The sequence below is a fragment of the Myodes glareolus genome, chromosome 24 (genome assembly GCF_982192425.1).
Source record: "Myodes glareolus chromosome 24, mMyoGla1.1, whole genome shotgun sequence".
NCBI lineage: Eukaryota > Metazoa > Chordata > Mammalia > Rodentia > Cricetidae > Myodes > Myodes glareolus.
The window spans coordinates 13971987-13990126 of NC_142049.1; the positions used below are offsets into that span (position 1 = coordinate 13971987).

An 18140-nucleotide genomic window follows, 5' to 3' on the forward strand; every position below is an offset into this window, starting at 1 on the left:
AGAGAACACCTAGTTCGCAAATTTCTCCAGAGCCTAGGAAAGGTAGGAATATTTCCCAAGTGTTTTATTCTCTTTCAACACACCTTAAGAACAAAATCAGAAAGTCAAACATCTGAGATAGAAGAAGAATATGAGCTGACCTCCCCCCTGAGCATAGATATGAAAATCGAAATCAAAATATTAGCAAATCCAATTTAGTTATATATAAAAGGGAAAATTAATAAATTCCATTCAATTTTGAGTTTAAATTCCACAAATACAGTCTTGGTTTAAAAATCAAAAATCCAAATATTAACCATTAAATTAATGTGAGGTTCTATTTTTCCCCGTTAGGTGAGAAAAGCTACATTTGGGAATTGTAGCAATTGTCCATCAAACAAAATGAACTTTTAGCAAATTGGGAAGCAGGGAAATCTCTTTAATCTAGTTCAAGGAACACACAAAGTAAACATAGAGTCAACATAGTTAACAGACTGAATTCCATATACTTAAGCTTGAGACAGATGCTGTGTTATGATTTCTTTTGAACATTGTTCTGAAAATTCTGGTCCATGGAATGTAAGAAAAGGTGAGAGTTCAAAATATTCAGCAGAGTGTTAGAAATGGCAGACACACACACACACACACACACACACACACACACACACATTAAAACAATGTAATGCTATGGAGGGGAATTTCAAATGACCTGAAATAATTGGACTTATGCTTAACCAAGATCTGAGGACTTAATGCTTACAGCTATCAGTTCACCTGACTAAATCTGCAATGTCTCTGTCATCTTAAATAAAATCCAGCAGGCCCTCCCATAGAAATGGACAAGACAATTCTAAAATGTATGTGCAGATGCAGAGGACAAAAATCTTCCAAGCTGAGCATGAAGACAAGAAGGATTTAATGACTTACCTGGAATATCTTCCGAGTCCCACAAAGTTCCAGGCTTTGCTGCATGGCTCTAGGCAAAGGAACTGAGGGACCTGAACGGGAGTCTCATGGATGATGGCTGAGACGGCATCAGACAGCAGTCCAAAATGGACGGCCCTTTCCATCCTGAACCTGGCCTGATCCATAACCAAAAGAGTAAAAATGAACCTGGATCTGTGTCTCTTAAAGCAATTCTATGTGGATTATATAGATGCAGTTGTTATAGAGAAAGGAGAAGAAGTTTTCAGATCAGTAAATTATGCAGAAGACAGCAAAATCCACACACCTGGGGGCAGTTCATCTTGTTAAAATGTACACATAGGACACATACACATTAAGGAAAAGATTGGCAAATTAGACTTCAATAATTAAGAGTTTTTGCTTATCAAGAGACATTACTATGCGTGTGAATTGAAAAGGCTTTCATCCAGCATCTATTCTCATGTATATTCCCGAAATATCAGTTGTCAAAAGGGACACAACATGTGCCTATTCAGCCCTAGGCAACCATCTTAGACAGAACTCATAAAGAAGTTTACTGAAATGGCTAACTAATATATGAAAATATTCTTCTCAGCTTCCGTTCTCCAGCACACAGACAGAAAACCACAATAAGATGTCTCTATGAGCAGGCTGCAACCTTTCTTAACATAAGGCCAGACATGGAGTGCATGTCCTTAATGCCAACCCATGAAACCTGGAGGAAGGTCTATGTCTCTGTTAGTTCAAAGCCAGTTTGATCCACAGAAAGAGTTCCAAGCCAGCCCAGGATACATAGTGAGACCTTGACTCAAAAGAAAAATTTAATGTAATATTATCACTTAATGGAAAAAATATTAGGGAGCTTGAATTTTGTGTGAACAACTGATAAAGTATAAACAGGTATAACCACTTCTTAAAACTGTCAGTTTGTGCTAAAACTCTATAAGTGTCTGTTACTGAACCCAGCGATCCCCGTGTAATTCAAAAGGACTGCATGCATGCATGCTCCAAAGCACAATGGAAGAATCTCCCACATACTGGTATTTAGCAGCCAAATATTCACCGACATGAGTAGATAAATCAATCATAGCATCACATATAGCATAATGCCCCACCCTGTTGAACACTGACGAGCATAGCAGCGTGGATGAATCTCCAAACCACAATAGTACACAGAAGGTGGACCCAACGAAAGCCAAACAATGCAAAACAAATTTGTGGTGGGAAGTGTTCTCATACTGTTACCTTGAGAACAGAGGCATGCTGTCTCAAAAAAAAAAAAAAACGTTGAATGTACTTACTATGATCTTCTTTTTCTGCAACCTGGTGTTGGCTACACAAGGTTGAATCCCAGTTTACCCAAAAAATGAAAGCAGATTTCAAACCTAAAGAAACCTGACACCAGAGTCCTACCAACCATGACATGGCAGCAAATGTGGGCAGATGATGATGATGTGGTCCTCTTTATAGGGGACATGAACGAAAACTTGTTCTGATGACGTCTTATTTTGTTATCTATTTTGGGACTGAAACGACAGACCCGTGGGTAAAAACCCACTGCCATTAACTGCAGGACCAGATACTTGAAGTAACTGCAAGTCTGTGGATTAAAATTGGCAGGACAAGTTTACACCTCCATGTGGGGTGGAGACAGGGAGGGGAGCAGGAGGCAAAGGGGATAAATTTCTCTCTTTCTCAAGCACTTACTTGTAGAACACAATCATTTTCCCTCAGATGTTTTTTTCAACTCACTAATTAAAATATTCCATCTTTATTATCAGACACTTACTGCTGCCTTTTACAACTACATCATTAAGAATGATGCCTGCTGGCTTCTGAGCAGTCTCTTTGGTCCAGACACTGCACTGGGGTCTTTGCACGACCGTGCTGTTTGCTTAATATAATGTCTCCATGAGGAGGCCACAGCTGTTGTGCCCGTTGTAGAGATGCGAGGACTTGCTTATGCTGAGATTTCTCAAGGACAACCTAGCCACTAAGGAACCAGTGGGGATAATTGTTCGTGTCTGCAAGACTCCAAGCCTCTCACTCTCTCATCCGCTAAAGCATCGAAGTTGAATATTTTGTCTTTATAAGAGGGAGTCCAGGGATATGAGTTCCAGGTCCGAAGTATCAGGGACTCAGCAGGAACCACTTCCTTGCCAGGCAGGGACGTGGATTTCTCATCTGTGAGTTCTAGCATTTGCTCAGATGCTCTCTGAGGTCCCGTCCCAGCCCGTCATCTCATGGCTCCTGAGTGCAGAAGAAAGACATTAATCTAAGTCGCTTGCAATATGTTTTTACAGTGTGGTGTGACTATTTTTAGGGCACGGCAGCATAAGAGCTCATTTCATGGAGCCAGTCACAAATTTCCCACAGTCTTTGGGGGAAATCCAAGCCTGAGTGAGCCTAATGCTTAATGAGATGATGTAATGCAGGAACATATATAGCGGGAAGAAAATTTTATTAGTGTGAGTAAATGCGCGTTTTCAAGTGAATTACGAGACCTTAAGAAGTCAATGTATATGCCCCAGGGGGGAAATCACCTAAACTTTAAAACAGAGCCTGCTGTGTTCATTTGCCGGCAGGCTGAGAACGTCTCTGAATGGGAATGAAAGGGGAAAATTGTGGAGAACCTTTAACCTTATGAAGAAAAACAGATGACCTCAAAATATATATATATATCTTCAATTAAGCAAATGGAGGACACCTAGTGACAGGTGCACTTTTGGGATAAAGGGGCTATAGAACAGCTCGAGCTACGGCATTCAGACTTTAGCAGGGGCATCCTTATGTGAAGCCTGCTAATATGAACTCCACAGGATTAGTGACTTTCATAAATAATGTGCTAGGCTGGTGTGCCATTCAAAGAAGGAAGCAAGCCCTCCCCAGTTCAACGTGCTTATTTGAAAAAGAAAAGGAAGAGAGTGAGGGAGAAGAAGGAAGAGGGAAGGAGGAAAAAGAAGAGGAGGAAGAAGAGGAGGAAGAGGGAGAAGAAGAAACGGCAATAGTACGTTGGCAGAAGCAAATCCAAGAAGTATCTTTCTGGGTCATTTAAATTGCTTAAGGTGTTTCCAAATTGTCACACGACTGTCATAATGGAGGGCACAGACATCTTTAGCAAATTCCAATCTCATGATATCTGTTTTAGTACTCAGAATTTTGACAGAGTCTGGGGACTAAGGAGCTTGAATAATTCTATTTTTGTCTCAAGAGCCAACCTTAAGGAGATAAAAAGCAATAACATGAGGAGAGATGTCCTCAGAGAGATGTCCCCAGAGAGATGCTCCCAGAGATATGCCCCCAGAGAGATGCTCCCAGAGATATGCCCCCAGAGAAATGCCCCTAGAGAGATGCCCCAGAGAGATGCCCCCAGAGAGATGCCCCCAGAGAGATGCCCTCAGAGAGATGCCCCCAGAGAGATGTCCCCAGAGAGATGCCCCCAGAGAGATGTCCCCAGAGAGATGTCCCCAGAGAGATGCCCTTTCATCCTGTTCTACCTGTTTTATCTTTACAGAAGCATGCCTGGAATTTTTCAGTCATTAAACAAGAATCAATCAGTGTGTGAGCTAAAAATAAACTCAGAGCCTTGACATCTTAGGGAAGAAGACGCAGGGATGCCTGCAAAAGCAGCAGAGCATCATGGGGAATGGGGACCTGGACAGGACAAACACAACCAGCTCCTCCCCACACTGCAGCACCTGCTGAATGGCATAGTTTAGGGGCCACCGTGAACACAGGGGACGAAGAGACTCAGACACAAAAGGATGGCGAAGTTATTCATTTCTTCAGCGTACCCAGTGTTGGTGCCCCCAACTGTACCCTGATGGTTGTTGATCTGTGAATGTAAAATGTGCCCACACCCATAGGCCTGCCTGTTTGAATACTTTGTCCCCCATTACCGGCACTATTCGAGGAAGATTGTGGAAGAGGTGGAACCTCATTAGAGGAAGTGAGCCAATGGGGTGGAGCTTGTGGTTTTATCGCCAAGCAGCACTTCCTGTCAGCTTTTCTGCTTCCTGTTACATCAAGATGGAGGTGAGGAAGTCCAGTTGCACATTCCTGCCATGATCGAGTTCCCTTCCAGCATGCCTTCCTCTCCATGATGGACTTTATCCTCTCAAACCAGAAGCCAAAGTAACTCTTCAGTTTCTTCTTAACAGGTATCAGGTCTCAGGCACAAGGAAGGTGACTAACACGTTTCTTCTTTGAAATGTTCCTCTGGGTGTCTACATCTTTCTGTTCTGTCCATACTGAGCCCGACAATGCCCTCCAAGTGTCTCTGACCTGGTACCGCTATGCCACCTCGATGGCTCCCTAGCTCTGAAGCTGTGTGTCTCGTCTCCCTTGCCGAATCATAATTGTAAATGCATGAGACGCTTCATTGAGGATAAACCTCTCATTATACTGACCCAAGCCAACAAAAATTCCCCAACTCTGAGCAGCCAGCCTATTGCCTGACATGAAATAGATCCTCACAATTATTTACTGGACTCCAAAATTATTTATTGAATAAGTAGACTTATAAATTGCTCACATCTTCTGCCTTCTCTGAGCTCATCTTCCAGCTAGAGACTTGGGACATGTTCAAAAGCAACCACAATTTATGGTTATGAACCACAGTCAGTCAGAAGGACCTGAGGCAGCTTTTGAGGCAGACCCTTAAAAAAAATGGATGGCAAACAGCAAGACCCAGATAGGGGAATGTTTCAAGTTTTCTTTTGAATTTTTTCTTTTTCCCTTCTGGTTTCTTTACTTTCTGTACCCTGAGAACTTTAGCCTTCTGTGCTTGAGGCTTTTTTTCTGCTCATCAAATAAACGGCTGACCCACAGTGCCCTGCATGCTTGTGAGTCAGGGAGATGAGTGGGGGCGGGAGTGGCAGTCCCTGCTCATGTTCTGCATCAGCTCCTTGCTGCCTTTCACACAGGGTTTAAGCCAGTCTTGACAACTTGACCAAAGGCTAGTGATGCTCTCACCTTCATTGTCCAGCCTCCTTGACACCTCACAGAACTCTAGCTACGCCCCTATTGCTACAGGGTTCTTCTGTGGTTAGAAGGGAGAGGTTTTAGATCCTTATCATGGGCCTCCAAAGCCAAGTTCAAGTTTCACAATGACGTGAGGGAAGTCATCGTGAACACAGTAAACCCCTGGGCCCTCCTTTAACTGGACATCTGTAGGATGTGTGAGAGTACCACACAGTTGCTTCCTGAAATATGTAATTTCCAGAACTTCGCTAGCTATTTTAAATGAAATCAGATTTTCCATGGAAAGCTGCTCTTCGTGATCAAGAAACACATTCCATTGTGAAGTGCCCTCCTCTTGACTTTGCACAGATCATGACTTCAAACTACTGAGCAGGGGTTGGAGGAAGGAGAAAACGAAGGGATGGGCGCTGCCTGCCTGGGATCCCCACTTTCTTCTTTCCAAGTCATTCATTCATCTGAAAGGCCACATTCACCGGAAAGGCATCTACACAGAGCAAAAGCAGGAAGCCTCCACCCCAAGCCCTGGGAGCGCACTTCATTGAACATTTAACAAAGTTCAGGTAGTTCATTGACCAATTTCCTCTTCCACTGGGCTCCAAGATGCAGGAGAGAGAGGCTGAGAGAAAGGCAACAGAGCGCCCTCCTTCTGAGGGTTGATGCTGCCAATTTCGGGAGCTAATTGCTTGCTATTTAAATAATTTGAAGGAAGACAATTGAGGGGGGAGAAAAGTCAAGCCTTAAATTTGAACTCTGTTTTGCAAGGCCACTTTGTGTTCTGTGAGAACCTATAATCCAGGGGAGAACCAGATGGCCTCCGAGCAGGCGGTAGCAGCATCCTGCATCGGGAGTCCAGCGTTTATCAAAACGACGCTGCTCTCCTCCCAGCCAAGATCCCGACAGCTACAATGTAGCTCTGTAATTATCTTTAAAATGTCTGCAGCTCGAAATGCGACTCTATTCTCCCATTGCTAGCAGCAACCTTGCCCCGCCGTTTGGGTTCTTTTCTTGCACAAACAGCGCAGACATGAGCAGCTGCCCGAGATAATGCACCCAACTTTGAGATTCCGGAGTCAGAAGGGACTCCGCCTGAACGGCCATCTTTCCGTGGGCCTGTTCACAAGCTCCACGTGGCCAGAGACTACTTCACTATGTAAAAGAACAACGAGGATGTTGGTGGGGGGGGGGGGGGATAACAGTAGATAGGAAGGGGGAGTTGGGGTTTTGCTTTTTATAATTTTGGAAGTTTTGAGACTTGAGCCCATGTAGCCCAGTCAGTCCTTGAACTCCAGGTCCCGCTGCCTCTGCCTCCTGAGTGCCAGGATTACTCCAGAATTGGTTTCATTCATACAGCTGGGAGAGGCAACGCAGAAAACGCCCGCTGTCCTTTGCCTGGCCTCCTGGATCTGTTTCTCTGAGACAATTGACCTTTTAGAGAGGCCCCTTCTCCTCTGTCCCCTCCGGGTTCCATTTTCTTCCATACGCTTTGCCATATTTATTGAAACTGTAAGCCTGCACATGTGGGTCCATCTCCTCTCCCCACAACCCTGACGGCTTCTGTGCTCCACTTCCTGAATCTTCCCCAGCTCCAGGCACCAATAACCTCATAGCATTCAAGCGGGCCAATTTTAAGGTCTTCTGCCAAGTGAATTCTCTGTTATATTCATTCTGTTCTCATTCTCTCTCTCTCTCTCTCTCTCTCTCTCTCTCTCTCTCTCTCTCTCTCTCTTCCTCTCTCTCTCCCCCACACTCTCTCCCCATCAACCTCTTCTCTCACATACACACAGAGTATTATTCTTTTCAAGTCTTCTGCAACATAAACCTGTGGCTGTTTAAATGTTATCTTTATGAGAAATACGTTCTCATGAGTGTGCATCTGCACTTCACGTACCGTCCTCTCCTGGTGCTTTCCCTTAGCCAGGGCTTACGGGCTGTCATGCTGGGATCCTGTCTTCGCTTGTATTCTCTTTATGCTCTGCACGTGTTCTTTGAGTGGCCTACCCCCGTTCCTCATCACCTGGAAGAGATCGTTCCTCCGAATTCTCCACCTCCAAGGGTGGTTTCCCTTCCAGAGAGCATCCCAAAGGCACCTAGAAGCGAGCACATCCACAGTGCAGTCAGGGTCTACACCATCCTCCTGAAACATACCCCCCATACTATAGCTTGTTTCTGTGCGGTCAGGCTCTTCTCTTGAGACCCCACACTAAAAATCTGGTTATCATTCTCAGCTCCTACATTCAGTTAATGCCCGGGTCCTGCTAAGGGCAAGAGGAATTGTTTCCTCCAACACCACTGACTCAGTGTGGGCCCTTATAACTTTCAACACATACTATTAGAAGTGGCCCTCCATCATGGTGCCCTAGTCACCATCCATGGCTCCTCCAAACCACCCTCAACACCCCTAAGAGTGTTCCATTAAATGTCCATAATTGGTATCACATTTTTCTACACTGGGATAAAACTCTCAAGCTTTTTTCTATCAAGTTCAATTTAAGGGAGGAAACCTTTACTCTGTGCTATGCCCCTGCCTCACCATCACCACCTCTGCACTATGCGTGCTGTGCCCTTGACTTTACTCTGCACTGTGGCTCGGATGTGGCTGGCCACCCTCTCTGCTCCTGGCAAAGCCTCTTTCTCTATAAAGAATCTTTCCTGTCCATCCAGGGGCTCTTCCTCAGCCCCCCACTTTCCTTTTAACCTTCAAGTTCACATCCTCAGACGGTTGTCGCAAGGTGCCTTAAACTAGGGGCGTGAACAGCCGGCCTCTCTATTCTGGAGACTGGATGTCTGGAAGTGAGATGCCTGCAGGAACAGTTCCTTCTGGTGTCTGCGGGAGTTTGCTCCCTGTGCTCTGCGCTCTCACAGACTCTGACAGTCCTGGCTTTGAGATAGCATCCTCTCTGAACTCACACCATCCTCTCTGTGCGTGTCAGGCTCCATTTAATATCCTTCCCCCACACTTCTAAGGATGCCAATCAAACTGTAGCAGGGCCCACCCAGATGATTTCAGTTTCATTAGCTGCAAAGACCGTATTGCTGTTTTGCATTTTTTTTTTTAATTTGGTTTTTCGAGACAGGGTTTCTCTGTAGCTTTGGAGCCTGTCCTGGAACTAGTTCTGTAGACCAGAATGGCTTTGAACTCACAGAGATCCACCTGCCCCTGCCTCCCTGGTGCTGGGATTAAAGGCGTGCACCACCACTGGCCGATTTAAAGACCATATTTCTAAGTGAAGTCACACAGGTATTGAGAAAAGAACTTCCTTATCTTCCATTCACACATCTATTTGCATAGCCACTCCCCTCCCTTCTGACATCACCACCCCATGTCTTCGCTTACCTGGAGGGCACTCTTAACCCAGAAAGCCACAAACCAAAACTGAAAAGACCCCAAAGCCTGCATGCCTTGCTAGCTATTTGTCCTTGCAAAGTGCCAAACAGCTCCTTCTGTGGTGGCCTTCTGGTGGGCCCAGGACCAAAGAACAAAAAGATCAGACCAAGGTTCATTCTAAAGAGTCTGACACAGCCCTCGATGCCATATTGTCACTCTCAAGAAAGAAGGAACAAGAAGCCACCAGGGCTTCCAGGCTGCTCATCAGAGCCACCATGCTCTGGTGCTGGGCAGAAGAGGGAGCGACAAGTGTAGGAGGAAACCCGCGTTGGGGCGGGACTAAAGCAGCTGGGGCACATACCCTTACCCACGCCGTATCTTAAAGTGCCCTTTCTTCTTCTCTCAGACCAAGTGGGAGCCTTCTCTAAAGGCACCTGAGCACCCAAACAGAGAGAAGGGAAGAGAGAAGTGTAACATGAGGGTCCGGCTTGTTGGGGTTTCCGTCCCGCCTATACTTCCTACCTGACCAATCAGCGTTTTATTAAAATATGATTGACAGAATACAGACAATTCTCCCGCATCAGAGAAGGACCAAAGCGAAATCACTACTGGAGTCATAGCATCTTTAGAACAAACAGTACACACTTCCTTGTTTTTTTTTTTGCTTGTTTGTTTTGTTTTTCTCTTTTGCCAACTACTGGGTTTAATTAGGGCTGTTTGCATGAGCCCTGGGTGCAGGTCTTTACTGGAGCACAGGCCACATAGCCATGACCACACTACTGAAGAAAACGACTCCCCTGAACCCAACAACCATTAACTAACTGCCTATAGCTCCTGGCGGAGGGGCGGGGCCTCCTGAGGCCTTCCCCCATCCTTGAAGGAGTGCCCATGAGTTCCACCTGCTGTCTTGTGCAGGCGCGGCCGCTGCTGCTGTGAGTTCCTAAGTCCAGCAGCCGCGGCCTATCCAGAAGATAGTTTCACAACACTCAGCTCCATCTTCTGGTCTTACGTTCCTCCCTTATCACCCTGTCTTCTGCCGTGTTTCCTGAACCTTAGGGGTTGGGAGGTAGCAGTATAGAGATGTTCCACTTAGGGCTCTGACTCCTTCGGAAGAGAAGGGGTTCAGCATGCCTTGCTGACTATTGCCCTGGCTTTAGCTTCCTCTGCGGCCTCCTGGCGGGCCCAGGACCAAGTAACAAAAGTGACCACCAAAGTTCACTCCGAAGATAAGAGTCTGACATAGCCCTCCGTGCCACATTGTCACCCTCAGAGACTTCCTAAGAAATTCCTTAGGGAGAAGAATGGGAGGGGCCTGAGAGACGGAACTGGAGACTGTAATGATGACAACACACTATGCATTTTAAGCATAAAATATTTTTTAAAGTAGACAAAGAAAACCCATATAATATTGACAACCTATACTGACTGTACATTGAGGAAAAAGGAGAGGTGGGAAATTCTTTAGGCCTTTCCAGGATAACACTTAAAATCCCCATTTTAATAATAGACCTTCGATTAAACTAAACCCACATCTAATGAAGAGTCCTCCAGTCATCTGATTAAATTACTTATTTTCTTTTACTCTTGTCCTTATGTGGCAGGAGGTAACGCAACATCCTTGGAGTCTAGTGATAGGGCAAACACTGAGGGTTTTCATCACGGTCTGAACAGTGCGGTGGCAGGGGGCTCTGCCAGCAGCAGGCACCTCACCCAACCCCTAGAAAGTCTAGATCCACACCTCACCCCAGGAATGCAGGGTCGGTTCCTGTCCCTGTTAGGAGGGGAAGAGATAAAGAGGTGTCAGGCCAGCTGTCAAATACAGTGGCCTTGAAGACTGTGAGGTGGAGAACCCAGACCTGAGGCTGCCAAGAAGTTGAGATGAGATAGCCCGGGGACCTAGGTAAAACCTAATACCACTAGTCTAAAACAAGAAAGAACAGATAGTGATGAAAGTGACTCCTAAGGACAGTCTGCCATGCTCATCAGCCAGTGCTCAGCCACCATCAGAGAAGCTTCCTCCTGTAGCAGATGGGAACAAACACAGAGACCCACAGCCAGACGTTCTGCAAAGAGATCTTGGAACACTCAGCCCTAAACGGGATATCTCCATCAAGTCCCTCCCTCCCCTCAGGGCTCAGACAACCTCTCAGCTGAAGAAGTGGCAAGTGTGAGAGCCTGGGCAGGACACCAAGAAAACAAAGTCCTCTCAAACAAGGTTCTCAACCTGTGGGTCAAATCCCATTATGGTTCATAACGGTAGCAAAATTACATCTATGAAGTAGCAAAGAAATTCGTTTGATGGTTAGGGTCACTACCACATGAAGAACTATATTAAAGGGCCACAGCATGAAGAAGGGTGGGAGCCACCCCTCTGAATCAGCATGACCAAAGCTCCTATGAGCGCTCAGAGATCGAGGCAGCATGCGCAGGGCTGCACAGAACTCTGTGTTTATATTATGGCTTCCAGTTTAATGTTTATATGGAATTCCTGAGTGTGAATGGGGGATCGCTGGTTCTTGTGCCTTCTTTTGAGCTCTTTTCTCCTTGTTTGTCTTACCCAACTCTGATGTGATAGTTTTTGTTTCATCTTGCTGTATTTTATTTTGTTATGTTTTAAAAAACAAATAAATGAAGCCAGGCAGTGGTGGCGCACGCCTTTAATCCCAGCACTCGGGAAGCAGAGGCAGGCAGATCTCTGTGAGTTCAAGGCCAGCCTGGTCTACAACAGCTAACTCCAGAACAGGTTCCAAAGCTACAGAGAAACCCTGTCTTGAAAAACCAGGAAAAAATGAATAAATGGATGGATGGATGGATGGATGGATGGATGGATGGAAATCTAGCCACTAGTGTAACATGAGGGCCGGCTTGTTGGGGTTTCTGTCCAGCCTAGTACCCCAACAGCCGGCAAGCAACAAAGAAAATCACACACAGGACTCCATAAGGTTATAAACTGATTGGCCCTTAGCTCTGGCTACTTATTAGCTCTTATAACATATATTACCCCATTATCCTTATCTATTTTAGCCACATGGGCTCAGTACCTTTCTCAGTGTGACAGCTTACATGTTCCCTCTTCGGTGGTCTGTGCAGGAGAGCTGAGAGAGAGCTTCTGCTTCCAGAATACTCCCAGTCTCTTTGCTCCACCCCTACTTCCTGTCTGGCTTTCCCGCCTATACTGCCTGCCTGGCCAATCAGCGTTTTATTAAAATATGATTGACAGAATACAGATAATTCTCCCGTATCACACTAGGGTAAAGGTTAACAATTGAATTGTCACACCTGCTCAGAGAGGGAAAATCTGTTTTCTCTAATACAGTGACACTGGGTACATCAACCACTCCAGTATAGGCCTCACGTTCAGGAATAACTGGCCAACATATAATTGGTTTTTGTGCATTTGTTGTTGTTGTTGTTTGGTTACAGTTTGATAAGTGTGGGGGCTGCATTTTGTTTTCTATATTTTGTTGTTCCATTAAGTTTGTGTTTGTTTTTTGAGGAAGAACTTCAAGTTGCATGGGTAGGAAGGGGATCTGGAAGGCCTTGGAGGAGGGGAAGAGTACGATCAAAATATATTTAAATTTAAAAATTGCTCTAAGTAATAAAAAGTATAATAAAAAAGGAAGAAAAGAAGACTATGAAGGGGCCTCAGGAATCAGTTTTAGATCAAAGTTTAAGACTGTCATATGTATGGAGGTGCGTGTATATGATGGTTCATGTGTGTATTCAGTGCACATGAACACATAGGTGTGCACACATAGGTGTGCACATGGAAGTCAGACGTCAACTTCAGACAATTCTTCAGGAGCCGTCCACCATGTTTTAGAGACAGTTTTCCTCTGGGACCTGTGGCTGGCTGGTTTGAGTAGGCTGGCTTCCCAGCAAGCCCTCCGGATCTTCTGTCTCTGCCTGCCCACCACTGGCACTACAGGCACGCACCCCACACTCACACCCGGGTGCCAGGGTCAAGCTCAGTCTCTCCTGCTTGTGCACCAGACACTTTAGCAATGGCGCCATCTCCCCTGCCCCATAAACCAGCCCTTTTGTGGGGCACGTACGGCAGCTACTGAGCCGCTGGTGGCACAGCCAGGCGGATTAAGTAATGATGAACATTTCATGGGACTTTACACAAAATGGTAGTATGCTTCTCTAAAAACCCATCCGATCTACGGGTGAACACGGAGAGATGTCTGACGCTTAATAAAAGGAATCCCACACTAACTCAGAACTAAGAAATATACAGGTATTTATTAATAGATAAAACTTACAAATGAGGATTCTCTGCATGAACGATGGATAAAGACGAGACCCAAACAAACCGAACCAGCAAAAACAGGGTCCAAGGGGAAAGGCAGAGAGAAGACCGCCAGACGCGCTTCCGCATCCAGGTAAATAGTCAATGAGGCCACGCCCCAGTAGGCGGGCAGTTGTTAGCTACACACCTTCCTGCAACATATGGGCGTGTTAAACTCGGGGTCCCACCGCAGTCGATGAAAGTTGAAGCAAAGGACCAGATCTAAGCAGGGGAAACAACACTGTGAATATCAGCTACACACGTAAAAGGCTTGGCCTAAATGAGGGCTTGGCAAGGCACCGAAGGAGAGGAAGAAAGACATCCTTAGAGCCTGAACATTTTGCAAAGCATCGTCAGGGCCTTCACATTTCAGACCGGCTCAGCTCCAAGGGAACCCATTCAGAACCAGACAGACGCAATTATAAAAATCCAGGCGGTGAAGACTCAGCAAAGGGAAGGCATTTAGTTGTTGCCGATGAAAATGACTGAGGACTGGTTTTCACACTCAGAGGCAAGGAAACATCCACCCGGAAACAAAGCTCTTGCACTCCTGTGGGAGGGCTCTGCTCCCGCGAATGAGCTGCGGCTGTTCCTGCTCGGCTCACTCCAAATGAAGAGCTGAAGTGGGCCCAGGAGAGAGCCATTTCCCGCGGCCACACCTAGTTAGACGTGCCCTTGGTTTCCCCGGTGAGGTTCTTAGCTCTTAACTACAGACCCGTCAGTGCAGGGAGGAAAACTTACTGAGGACCATTAAGTCGGCCTTAACTGCTAATGAAGTGAGCCCTGTTATTCCAGAGAATGGGTTTGCTCCTGAGTTCTTTGTTAAGGAGGCCCAGGAGGGCCATCTGAGCAATGCCTCTCTGGCCTAGTTGGGCTCAACTGACAGGCACAGGGAGAGCAGCCATCGGCTGGCCCTTCTTCAGGTTACAGTCACTCTTTCCCAGGTGTCTATCCTGGGTACCTCTGCTTCTCTGAGCCCCAGGTTCACTTTTATTGACAAATGAGCTGAGCCGCATTATTTGAGTCTCCTCAATTGTATGCGATTCCTGTCTCTCCTAGAATAAAGAGCTCGTCACAAACCTCAGTGGACTAAAACGGCACAATTTCTCCTCCTCCGGATCTCTGGGTCGGAAGTCTGAAATGGGTCTCTTGGGTACAGATCATCTTGTTGGCGTCCCCCAGACCAGGAAGAGGAGCTGGTTCGTTACCTTTGGCTCGTTTCCAGAACATGCCTTGTCTTTTCCAACAATGTCAGTCTGAGTTCCTCTCCATCTGCCTTCTCTCTGATTCCCTCTTCTGATATCTTTGTCCAGTTCTTCATGCCTGTGTGATATCACGGACGCCAATAACTCAGTCATCTCCCTATCTGAACATCAGCTAGTGAGCAGCCTTCCTTCGGTCTGTAACCTTAACTCTTTACCCTTTGCCGTTCAATTTGGCATACTCACAGATTCTGAGGGTTGGAACATGGGAACGTTTGGGACCACGGTTCTGCCTGCCACATCAGTCACACAAACTTATGTTTCTATCCTAATTGCCTTCAGTCATCTACTCTTGACTTCTCTGCAGCCTGAAGGATAGAATGTCATGTAGCTAGAAAGAAATATTTCAGTTTTTAAACATTTGGCATTGAAGAAAGTTAAAAAAGAAGAGAAAACGTCAACATGTCTGGGCATATTTAGCAGCTGCCATGAGGCACAGGTCATCCCAGAAACTGTTTGTCACACACGGAATCTCACAAGATACGGGAAGGATCACCATTTTCCCTTCTTTTATTGTTTTTATTACACTATACATTTTTCTCTGCTCCCTTCCCTTCCTCTCCCTTTCTACCCTCTCCCGTAACCCTAAATATGATCCTACGCTCCCAATCTACTCAAGAGATACTGTGTTTTTCTCCTTCCTATTTAGATCCATGTATATCTCTCTTAGGGTCCTCTTTGTTGTTTAGGTTCTCTGGGGTTGTGGATTGCAGGCTGGTTTTTCTTTGCTTTATTTCCAAAAGTCACTTATGAGTGAGTACATATTATATCTGTCTTTCTAGGTCTGAGTTTCCTCATTCACTATGTTTTTTTTCTAGATGCATACATTTGCCTGCAAATTTCAATATGTCATTATTTTTACTGCTGTGTAGTACTCCATGGTGTAAATGTACCACATTTTCTTTATCCATTCTTCGGTTGTTTCCAGATTCTAGCTATTATGAATAATCCTGCTATGAACACAATTGAGTACATGTTCTTGAGGTATGACTGAGCATCTTTAGGGTATATACCCAAAAGTGGTATAGCATGCTGGGTCTTGAGGTAGATTGCTCCCTAATTTTCTGAGAAATTGCCATACTGACTTCCAAGGTGGCTGTACAAGTTTGCACTGCCACCAGCAATGGAAGAGTGTTCCCCTTACTCAATATCCTCTTCAGAATAAGCTGTCATCAGTGTTTTTGACCTGTCAAAACAGGTCAGTTTTTACATCTGACAGGTGTAAGATGGAATCTCAGAGCTGTTTTGATTTACATTTCTCTGATGGCTAAGGATGTTGAACATTTCCTTAAATGTCTTTCAGCCATTTGAGATATTTCTGTTAAGAGTTCTCTATTTAGGTCTGCACCCCATTTTTTATTGGCTTATTTGTTCTTTTGATGTCAAGTTTCTTGAGTTCTTTATGTATTTTTAAGATCAGTCCTCTGTCCAATGTGGAGTTAGCGAAGATCTTTCCCCATTCTGTAGGCTGCCATTTTGTCTTGTTGATTGTGTCTTTGCAATACAGAAGCATTTCAGTTTCAGGAGGTCCTAATTATTAATTGTTGCTCTCAGTGTCTGTGCTACTGATGTTATGTTTAGGAAGTGATCTCCTGTGCCAATACATTCAAATGTACTTCCTACTTTCTCTTCTATGAGGCTCAGTGTGGTTGGTTTTATGTTGAGGTCTTTGATCCATTTAAACTTCAGTTTTGTGCGTAGTCATAAATATGGATCTATTTGCAATCTTCTACATGTTGATATCCAGTTATGCTAGCACCATTTGTTGAATATGCTTTCTTTTTCATTTTATATTTTTAGCATCAAAAATCACATGTTCAGAAGTGGATGGATGGATATCCGGGTTTTAGACTCAATACCATTGGTCCTCCTGTCTGTTTTTATGCCAATACTGGACTGTTTTCATTACTGTAGCTCTATGATAGAGTTTGAAGTCAGGGATGGTGATGTCTCCAGAAGTTCCTTTATTGTACATGACTCTTTGGTTATCCTGGGTTTCTTACTTTTCCATATGAAGTTGAGCACCTTTCTTTCAAGGTCTGTGAAAAATTTTGCTGGGATTTTGATGGGCATTGCATTGAAACTGTAGATTGCTTTTGGTAAGATTGTCATTTTCAGGTGTTCTGTTAACTCACTAGTGAGGGATTTTTCCAGCTTCTTTATGTATGCATTTAGTACTAACAGAGTTTTCATTGTGTTCCATAAATTTGGGTATGTTGTGTGACTATTTTTGTTGAATTTTAGGAAGCCTTTAATTTCTTTATTTACTTCTTCCTTGACCCATTGGCAATTCAGGTGAGCATTTTTCAATTTCCATGTGTTTTCATGGGCTTTCTGAAATTAGTGTTTCTGTTAAATTCTAACTTTAAACCTTGGTGATCCAATAAAATACAGGAGGTTATTCCAAGTTTTTTGTAACTGTTGAGGTTTGCCTTGTTACCAAGTATGTACTCAATTTTTGAGAAGGTTCAATGAGGAACTGAGAAGAAGGTATATTCTTTTATGTTTGGATGGAATGTTCTATAGATGTCTGTTAAGTTTATTTGAGTCATACATGACATCTGTTAGTGCCTTTATTTCTCTGTTAATTTTCTGTCTGATAGACCTGTCCAGTGGTGAGAGTGGGGTGTTAAAGTCTCCCACTATTAGTGTGTGGGGCTTAGTGTTTTATATATGAGGGTGCCCTTGTATTTGGGGCATAGATCTTCAGAACTGAGATTTTCTCTTGATGGATTTTTCCTGTGACTAATATTAAATGTCCTTTTTTGTCTCTTTTTGACTGATTTTAGTTTGAAGCTTATTTTGCTAGGTACTAGGATAGCTACACCAGCTTGTTTCTTAGGTCCATTTTATTGGAAAATCTTTTCCCAATCTTTTACTCTGAGGTGATGTCTGTCTTTGAGGTTGAGGTGTGTTTCTTGTATGCAGCAGAAGGATGGATTCTTGTAACATGAGGGCCAGCTTGTTGGGGTATCTGTTCCCGTCCGGTACCCCACAACCGGCAAGTCCCAGAGAAAATCAATCACACAGAGATCTCTATAAGTTATAAAGCTGATTGACCCATTAGATCAGGCTACTTATTAGCTCTTATAACTTATGTTACCCCATTATCCTTATCTACGTTAGCACATGGCTCAGTACCTTTTCCAGCAGGGCAGCTTACATCCTTCCTCTCCGGTGGTCTGGGCAGAACTGGCGGAGGGAGCTTCCTGTTTTCCCAGAATACTCCCAGTCTCTTTGCTCCACCTCTACTTCCTGTCTGGTTTTTCCGCCTATACTGCCCGCCTGGCCAATCAGCATTTTATTAAAATATGATTGACAGAATACAGACAATTCTCCCACACCATTTCCCTCTTTTTTTTTAACAAAGGAA

The 18140-nt window shown here is 44.7% G+C and overlaps 1 long non-coding RNA gene across 2 annotated transcripts; it reads right to left on the minus strand.

Annotated features, from left to right (window-relative positions):
- Positions 1–501: 501 nt before the first annotated feature.
- LOC146889873 (uncharacterized) lies at positions 502–13597 on the minus strand. 2 transcript variants are annotated; one of them, XR_014999582.2, is made up of 3 exons: positions 13480–13597; positions 7778–7976; positions 502–3156 (listed from the first exon to the last, which is right to left on the minus strand). It is a non-coding gene; the product is annotated as an uncharacterized LOC146889873 (long non-coding RNA). The 2 variants fall into 2 exon arrangements; XR_015736306.1 differs by lacking the exon at positions 13480–13597 and adding an exon at positions 12256–12353.
- Positions 13598–18140: the final 4543 nt, after the last annotated feature.